We start from the raw sequence: 9,617 nt of genomic DNA, 5'->3' as shown, positions 1-9,617 counted from the left end.
TATTGGAAATTATCAAACAGGTCTTTCCACTGTTGCAACAGATTAAACTTAGACTATTAGATTATTCATAGGAAGTGATAAACTTTTGCCCGGCCAGCATTAAAGGCTAGAGTAAAGATGGGTTCGGAGGAATAAACTGCTTACAGATGGAACCACTTCATATGTGGGAGGTATGTATTATTGATCAACCTATCATGAAAACACATCCAGTACAATAATTTTGTGAATGTTTGTTCTTTACCTATTAGGCATGAATCCTTCAAACAAGATATGACATTTTACAGTTAAGATTGTTAGGTTCGAACTGGTAAGGTTGAGCGACCAAGACGGAGGTGTCGATACCCCGTTACAATTTAATGATGGTTTATGCTCATGTTTTTGTGTTAAATTTGGGGAAAAGTTCAAGTTTTTGGCGGCAGCGTAAATATCCAATAGTGATTGGACCAGTTTTAATGGTGCAATGGACTTGCTGAAAGACCTCCAAAGCCTCACACTGCAATAAATAATGATGGATCTAATAGAAATTTATCTGGTCCAAATTTATATGGATAGGTTGTTGGAGGAGACTATTATGCAGCAAAAGGTGTTTGGGAGAAAACCTGTGTGGGAAAAGAGAGGTTGAGAAGGTCATATATCATCTTAGTCCTTGTTTAAGAGGAAACACAGGGCGAGAAGGAGAGTGTAGCGAAATTGGCTTATGAAATTTACATGAAAAATGAAAAAACTGGATGAGCTGCGAATGTAAAAATGTATCCAAAAATGAAAATCCATCAGTCGTTGAATAAAAATGAGAATGGTCAAGAGGAATTGAGCTGGTCACTTTGCTAGAGACTGCAACTAGTGAGCACAGCCTCAATGAAGACCCACAAAATGCAGGACCAGAACTCTAGGAAGCAGCTTCACGAGCATAGAAGGTGGTAAGATTGTCGGTCTGAATTGACATGTTGGTTTTAATTTTGACCGATAATCTTACCACCTTCCTTGCTCGTGAAGTTTTTTCCTTAGAGTTCTGGTCCTGTTCGTTGTAAGAGTCTTCATTGAGGCCACGCTCACTAGTTGCATTCTCGAGCGAAGTGTCCAGCTCCAGTACAGTTGACCATTCTTTTTTTTTTCTCATCAACTGACGAATTTTTATATTTGGATACACTTCCATATTTGAAGCTCATCCAGTTTTTTCGTTTCTCATGTCAATTTCATTGGCCAATTTCGCTACACTTTCCTTCCCACCCTGTGTTTCCTCTTAAACAAGGTCTTAGATGATATATGGCCTTCTCCACCTCCTCCTTCGTGCACAGGTATTCTCCCAAGCACCTTCTACTGTAAAAATGTCTCCTCTAGCAATCCATCTATATAAATTTGGACCAGGGGAATTTCTATTGGTTCCAGCATTATTTGTTGCATTGTGAGGCTTCGGAGGACTTTTAAGAAGTCCATTGCGCCATTAAAATCGATCTAATCACTATTGAATATTTACACTGCCGCCAAAAACTTGAACCCTTCCCCAAACTTGATACAAAAACATGAGCATAAATCATTATTAAATTATAACAAGGTATCGACACCATCGTCTTGGAACCCTTCAGCCTTATCAGTTCGCACCTATCAAACTAAACTGTACAATGCAGGATCTTGTTTGAAGGATCAGTGTCTAATCGATAAAAAACTGCATTCAAAAAATCATTGCACTTTATGTGTGTCTGTCACGGTAGCCTGATCAATAATATACATAACTCGCACACATGAAAATGGGATCCATTGTACGCACCTTATTCTTCCTACCCTATTAGGACATTTCAAACAGTGTTGTTTATTCATCTGCACGCATATGATGACTATTAAAAAAAGGTGTGAAGAGTCGTGACTTTTTATCTTAACAGATTCAAAACAGCCGATGAATCAAAATCTCCATCTGTTGCAATTGACGAATCAGTTGTTGGAAGAAATCAAAACAACTCCTCTAACATATGGTCCATTTGTCGCAACAGATAATCCATATCTTGCAACAGATGGTAAATCTGTTGTGACAGACCATACTGTGCGTTTTTTATTCATCTGCACGCATGTGATTACTTCTTGCTAAAAATATTTGTTTCAATTTAGTTGTTCTATTTATAAAATTAAGAGAATTTTATTATATTCTTTCAAGATTACCCCCATTATTAAATAACTACATAAAGTATATTATTCATATTTATACTTTTAAATCATAATTAATAAGGCCAATTTGGTAAAATAATCACCTAATTTATATTTTTATGAATTGGTGTGCCAAGCCCATAGGACCCAACTAATACGAAATGGAGGGACTATTAAAAAGAGGTGAAGAGTCGTGACTTTTTATCTAACGCATTCAAAATAGCTAATAAACCAAATACTCCATTTGTTGAAACTGATGAATCAGTTGTTAGAAGATATCAAAATATCTCCTCCAACATACTGTCCATCTATCGCAACAGATAATACATATATTGCATCAGATATCTTATCTGTTGCATATTCAAATCATTTATTGCAACAGATGGTAAATCTATTTTGACAGACCATCTGTTGCACATTCAATCCATCTGTTGCAACAGATGTTAAATCTGTTGCGATAGATGAACGATCTGCTATAACAACTCAATAATAACGGCTTTTATCGAGTCTCAAACCGCTATGAAAAGGTGAGAAGTAATTAATGTAAAATAAAAAATTGCGACTTTTCACATAAAACAAAATGCCACCAGTTTGAATGTAATTAATACAATGGAGCTGAACAGTCCTGCCTTTTGGCCTGACACGTTCAGATTCAATCCTCTATAAATAGGTCTCTCCTTAATCTTCATTCAACTATATTTATTTCTTGCATTTATTTTTTTCGTATGATATCTTCAACCACTTCTCTTCAAATAGCATATTCCTTTCTCGTTGAGGTAAGTTTTTTTCTGGTGTAAATTTACCAGTTGGTCGTATACGTTATATTACATTTTGAAAATTTTTCTTTACATTTATCAATTCATGCGTGTTCTAGATATAGTTGATCCTTTTTCAGACATTGCTATTCTACGCGATACAGTGTGGGAACTTCAGAGGTTGATTAATGACCTACAGAGCGAGTTAGTTGCTGTGAGAGCAACGATGTTCAGAGAGATGCAGAGGCTGATGAGGGCCCTGCTGCTGCGAGTTGATTGGCCGGCTATCATCAATGATGATGATGATAATAATTAGAATGTGTTTTTTCTTTTTAGCGTATGTATTTTAATTTTTCTATATAGGATCTATACCTAATGTATTTTATTTTTCGTTTAATGAAAAATTTACTTTTAGTCAGACTTTGGCATTTTAATTCATATTTAATTTTCATTTTGTCTATTTCTTCTAATCTAATACATGTTAACATGCCGACGGTTGGAGGCAATGTTAAATCCAATAGCACTAGCAATTTTGACTTTTGAGTTCTTTCAACAGATGGACCATGTGTTGGAATAGATTGGTCATCTGTTGGGTTTCTATCAACAGATTATCCATCTGTTTCGACAGATTTATTATCTATTGGAGGAAAACATTCTAGTTATTTGTGCAACCATTGAGAATAATTGTGGTATGCTGAATTATTTAGTTCATGTTTTGCCTCTTTTTATTGATGCACAAGTTATTTAAAAAAAAGATATTTATATATAATAAATGACAACATTAGGTTCACAATAATGAGTTAAATATATAAAAGTCCACAACAAACAAACAAACAAACAACAACACAAGTTTCTACAATTACAACGATTAGGGTGGATTACGATTCGAGCATGTAGTTCTTTTGTGGCCAGTGCACTTACATATGGAGCACTTGTTTCTTCTTGACGAAAATAATTCTCCATACCTCCTCTTATATGGCTTTCTTCCCGGTTTGATAGTGCTCGGATCAATATATGGAGGAGGTATTAATCTCTCCATAAGCTTTGCTGAAACAACCCAAGATTCTTCGGGATGCACCGGAGTAATATGCCCACTATATGTTATTTCATATTTTTCCACCGAATAATATTTAGAGGAGTGTTTGTAAACTTCAGGTCCATATTTATGACCGTATTGAGCTCGAAGCGCTGCCATAGCATGTGGACAAGGTATTTTGTCCAAGTCAAAAACTCTACACGTACAAGATTTTGTTTGAAGATCGATCATGGCAGCATCACCATGACCGGTGATACGAAATTTGTAATCTTCTATTTTATGAGAGAATAACCTATTCCCCAAACTGATGTTTGTTGATATTTTTTTCGATTTCGAGAAAAAATTGGATTTTTTTTCTAGGCACTTGAACTGCACACACCTTTCATTAAAAAATTATTATACTTCGCGCTTATTTTTCAAACATAGCCTTGATGGGAAATTCTCTTTCATCGCCAAACAATGAATTCACCGATTCGGCTATGTTTGATGTCATAATATTGTACCTGTAGAAAAGAATCACTTAGTACGACATCATACTAAACTTGTAAATCAAACAAGACATTAAATTCATAAGAATGTTCCTATTTGCTGGATAGAATACCCGGCTCCATCTCTCGAAATTGACACATGGGAGAAATTCTGCTATCTTGGGATTCACATCCGCTATTTGATTGAAATGGTCTAAAAACTCCTCTCTACTATATGTTTTAGCTGCTTTATAAAAAAAGGTGGCGACCCTTTCATTGTGATAGTTGTTTCAAATGTTCTCTCTAAGATGCCTGATGCAACAACCAAAGTAAGCTGAAGTGAAGAAAAGTGAACCCATCTTTGGAATACTTGGATGCCTATCCGATACAAAACACAACTCTTCGGTATCTTTGACACAGCGTCGCAGTTGTTCAAAAAATCCATAAGAGGCATCACATTCCTTGTCCTCTACACAAAAAGTGATAGGAAAGATATGATTCTCCGCATCTTGTGCCACTGCCGCTAGCAAAACTCCATTATACCTGCTTCTCAAGAAGTTACCATCGACGACTATGCCTTTTCTCAAATATCGAAAACCTTGAATCCAAGCACCATAGGATACAAAAAGTACTTGAATCTTCCATTTTTATCCAGATGCAATGTCGTCTTACTTTTGGGATTTGTGGAATTAATCATATAACAGTAAACATCCAGGACTTCATACCCATACTCGAGTGTCTCCCTAACCAGGTCCTTGGCAATCCCCATGGTCGTATATACCTTCCAATAACTGACCAGGATACCCAAATCTGTAAGGAGTTGATTGACCATAATCCTTGTTGAAGGGCCTTTTCCGTCGGGGAAACTACTCCTGAAATATTCCCCGAGGACCTTTGTCGTGGCATGAGGATTTTGGCTCGAGATGTGCTCTGAACCACATGTATGATGCTTTTCATATTTATGAATGACAAATCTATCAGAACTTACGTACTTCACCACTCTCAACCACCACTTGCAGTTCGAATTAGCACATTTGAAGCAAAAGATACTGCTCGAATTAATCACCTTCTTTATACTGAAATCTTTTTTCAAGCAAGAAATAAACAAAGTGTTAGATAGTTCATTCTTGTCCTTGAGTGACTTTCCAATAAAAACACCGATCCCGTTGTCTTGAAGATTTTCAGACTATGTCGATTGAGAAGAACTACACATCGTATTGGTCGCATCAATGGCGTAGGTGCTTGATCATCATCTGGAATATTCATGTCTAGATCATCCAACCTATCATCAAAGAAGTCTTTTTTTTTCTTCTTCTTCTTCTTCTTCTTCTACGTTCTGGTTCTCATTCTCTCTTGTCTTTTCAACTATGTACACCCTTAGCACCAACCTCGTTGAATCACTTAGATAAGCACGCAACCGAACCTGATCAGTTATCTTAAAAGGCAGTACTCTCTGATTTTCAAAGGAGTTGTGCATGTAGCTGATGTCGAGTTCTTCCGGTTGACAATTCAGTCCACAAAAGCTGATGATTAAGTTCACAAAATCATTATATAAAATATCACTTCGGACTATCATAGCTTTCGTCTGTAGCATTTCACCCTCTTTCCAACAACATACATATCGATTGCTCTTCTCGACCTATTGACCATGACAATTCACCCCTATTGTTATCGATCCCTTCATTAGGAGTACCTAAATAAAGTCATTTGTTAAAAAAAATTGATAGTGATTTCATAGTGCCGTGAATGAATTCCAACAGATGTATTATCTGTTGCAATAGGTAAGTGATCAGTCGCAACAGATTCTTACCTGTTGGGATTCATGTTACGCTTCTGAATATCTGTTACAACAGATGAAGTGCCTATTGGGATTGATGTTACAGTACTAAATCACCTTTGAGGCTGATTCCAACAGATGAGTGACATGTTGCAACAAATAATTAACCTGTTGCGACAGATGACTTACCTGTTGCAATAGGTTAGTAATCTGTTATAACAGATATTTACAACACTACTGTTGGAATCGTGTTCAGGTTTTGTTAAAAAAGGTCACTAATCTGTTGCAACAGATGTGTCAAATGTTGTAACAGATGACCCATCTGTTTAAACATAAATCCAACATATCAATCTTTTGTTGAAAGAGATGTCTCATCTGTCGCAACAGATGATTTATTTGTTTAAACAGATGGATCTTATGTTGTATTCATGATTGGGTTCTATCCATTATTGAAAAACAAGAACACAATAGCAGTTACCCAGATAACAAATTCAACTAAAAATCATAATTTGACTTACCAACGTCTCCTATGAAGTAATGCCAAAGTGGAAAGTGATGTTCAAAACAAAATTTGACCTAAGAAATTGGTCAAATAGCAACGGTAGCGGTAACAACAACAACAAATGGTCAACAAGAAGAAGATGAATATGATAATGAAGTAGAAGATGATGATAATGAAGCAGAAGATAATAAATGAAGCAGAAGCAACAATGAACAACAAAAATAGCTAAGAGAGAGAAAACAACAATGGTGAGAAAAGAGAGAAAGATGCCTTTTTTCTCTCCATTTTTCGTTATATAGGCTAATATTTGGATCAAAATATAAATTTAAAAACTTGTGGGTTATTTTTAAACTTTTCCAACTTTCTTAATCCATAATAAAGTAATTGTCACCTCCACCTAATAATTAAGACTTGTGTCACCTGCACCTCATTTTAAAACTCTTTTGTCACCTGTGGCCCAAACCCCCAACTAAATCACTATGTACATTTGTGCTTTGAAAAATTTCATGTTTCTAGCATTCTAAATTTGATAAATTGTAGCTACATAAATTGTCATTATGATCTTCTTCTTCCTTGTACGATAGTGCTACCCTGCCACCATATTTATAGTCTCTCTCGTGCCTCATCTGAAATGCACTCCAATCTAGTCTCTCATAACTAACCATGTTTCCTTTGTCCATGTGCAATGCAGAAACAAGTGTATAGCATCTTCTTTGCTATCCTCTGTACACATCACACACACTTTGTTTTCATATACCATGCCCATGCTCTCCAATCTGTCTTTAGTGAGTAGTTCACCTAGAGTTGCTAACCACAGTATGAACCTGTGTTTACGCAAAGCTACTATGTTACAAACTAGATCAACATCAATTAATCTTCTTTTGACAGGCAATAGAGCCAAGTACCTCCTGGAGATTGAATACTTGCCACTGGTAGTTAGACAGAAGTGACCATTATTGTACCAGCTAGTCATCTTAACCTTCAATATATGAAGTTGTTTTCAATACCAACTGCTATATGGGGTTGTATTGGTAGTCCAAAAATTTCTTACATCTTTCATATGTATCCCATTCACTCATTTAACCCAAAGTAGATCTTTCTTTTTCATAATCATCCATATCAACTTTCTCACCGCAGCTATATTTTATAGCTTACTCCCACTAATATTTAAGCCACCATATTTTTTTTGGTTGACACAGCTTAGCCCACGCCACAAAAGAAACTTTCTTCTTCTCAGCGGCACTACCTCACAAGAACTCTCTAAACTTTTTATCAACTTCTTTTAAGATGGATTGAGGTAGCATAAACACAGAACACTAAAAATTCTTTAAAGAAAATAGAAAACAGTTGTCTTCTGGATGCTGCTCTGATTTTGTCTATAATCTTCAAGCATAATTGACGACATTCAACTTTGCTCCATTTCTTGGGCGGCAAAAGTAATCCCAAGTATCTTACCCTAGAATAAAATTTGTGAATTGTAGAATTTTCATTTTTATGTTTTCCTCAACTACAGCTACATAGATATTTGATTTATCTGAATTTGCCTCCAACCCAATCATCAGAAAAAAAAATGTCCTAAAGCTTTCATTACCCTTTGCACAAATGCCACATTACCTTTGTAGAAGACCATGAGGTCATCTGCAAACACAAGATGTGTCAACCCTTGACCTTTACACATAATTGGGTGGTATCGAAAATCAAGTAGCCTGCTCATTTGCTGTAATATCCAAAAGAGATATTCTATTACCAAGACAAACAGTAAAGGGTAAATAGGGTTCCCTGGCCTCAAATCCCTCTTACTTTCAAAGTAACCATGAGTTTCACCATTTACTTTCACTGAGAATTTTGTTGTGGTAACACAAACCATTATCAACTTCACAAATTTGAGCGGAAAACCCATATCCATGTAACATCCCAGGCCTCAACAAATTTCCACCTCACCATGTCATAAGTTTTTTTCAAATTTATCTTCATTAAGCATCTAGCAGATGTTTTCCTTATATAATGTCTCAAAATATCGTGACACATTATAAATTATAATGTCAAAAAAATATTATAAATTATAATAGCTAACAACTTAAAATATCTAGAAACATATTAAAAATATAATTGATTATCTAAATTTTATTTGTATCACATAAATTGAGGCCAAAAAATATACATCTGGCACGAATTCCTCGATATCTAGTAGTACTAATATATGGTCTAATTGGTGTGAATTATCTTTTAACTAAAATATTCAAGAAAAGAATAGTGTTTAAACGAGGCCTTCACTGATATGTAAATAAAAATTAATGATTACATTTTAACTCGAAACTAATAAGGATCGACTATACGAATTTTGATATCAATTCATTTAAAACTTAGCTACAAGAAACCCTATTGGACTTAATTTGCTAAGGCGAAATAGATGACGAAACTCGGAATGAAAAATAATAAATATTTATTGTTTGAATAAATTTATACCACCTATCAAATGCAATATAAATTTATTCTCAAATTTGATTGAACATCCCACATTATTCTATTTTTCTGATATTATTTAATCTTACCTCTTTAATGAAAAATAATGAATAGTTATTGTTTGAATAAATTTATATCGACAATCAAATATAATATAAATTTATTCTCAAATTTGATTCTAAAGATCCCACATTATTCTGTTTCCTAAGATTATTTAATCTTACCTCTTTATGAAAAATAATGAATATTTATTGTTTGAATAAATTTATACTGTCAATCAAATATAATATAAATTTATTCTCAAATTTAAATGTGAAGATCCCACATTATTTTGTTTCCTGAGATTATTTAATCTTGCCTCTTGAGTGTCGTTACTTCTAATAACCTACTTCTTCATTTTTTGGTTTTCTTTTTCCCTTTTAACTAATATATAGTGACCATATAATATAATACTATGCCTTCTTATAATTAGTGAGGATGA

The sequence above is a fragment of the Capsicum annuum genome, chromosome 11 (assembly GCF_002878395.1).
Source record: "Capsicum annuum cultivar UCD-10X-F1 chromosome 11, UCD10Xv1.1, whole genome shotgun sequence".
Lineage (NCBI taxonomy): Eukaryota > Viridiplantae > Streptophyta > Magnoliopsida > Solanales > Solanaceae > Capsicum > Capsicum annuum.
This window is presented reverse-complemented; position numbering follows the sequence as displayed.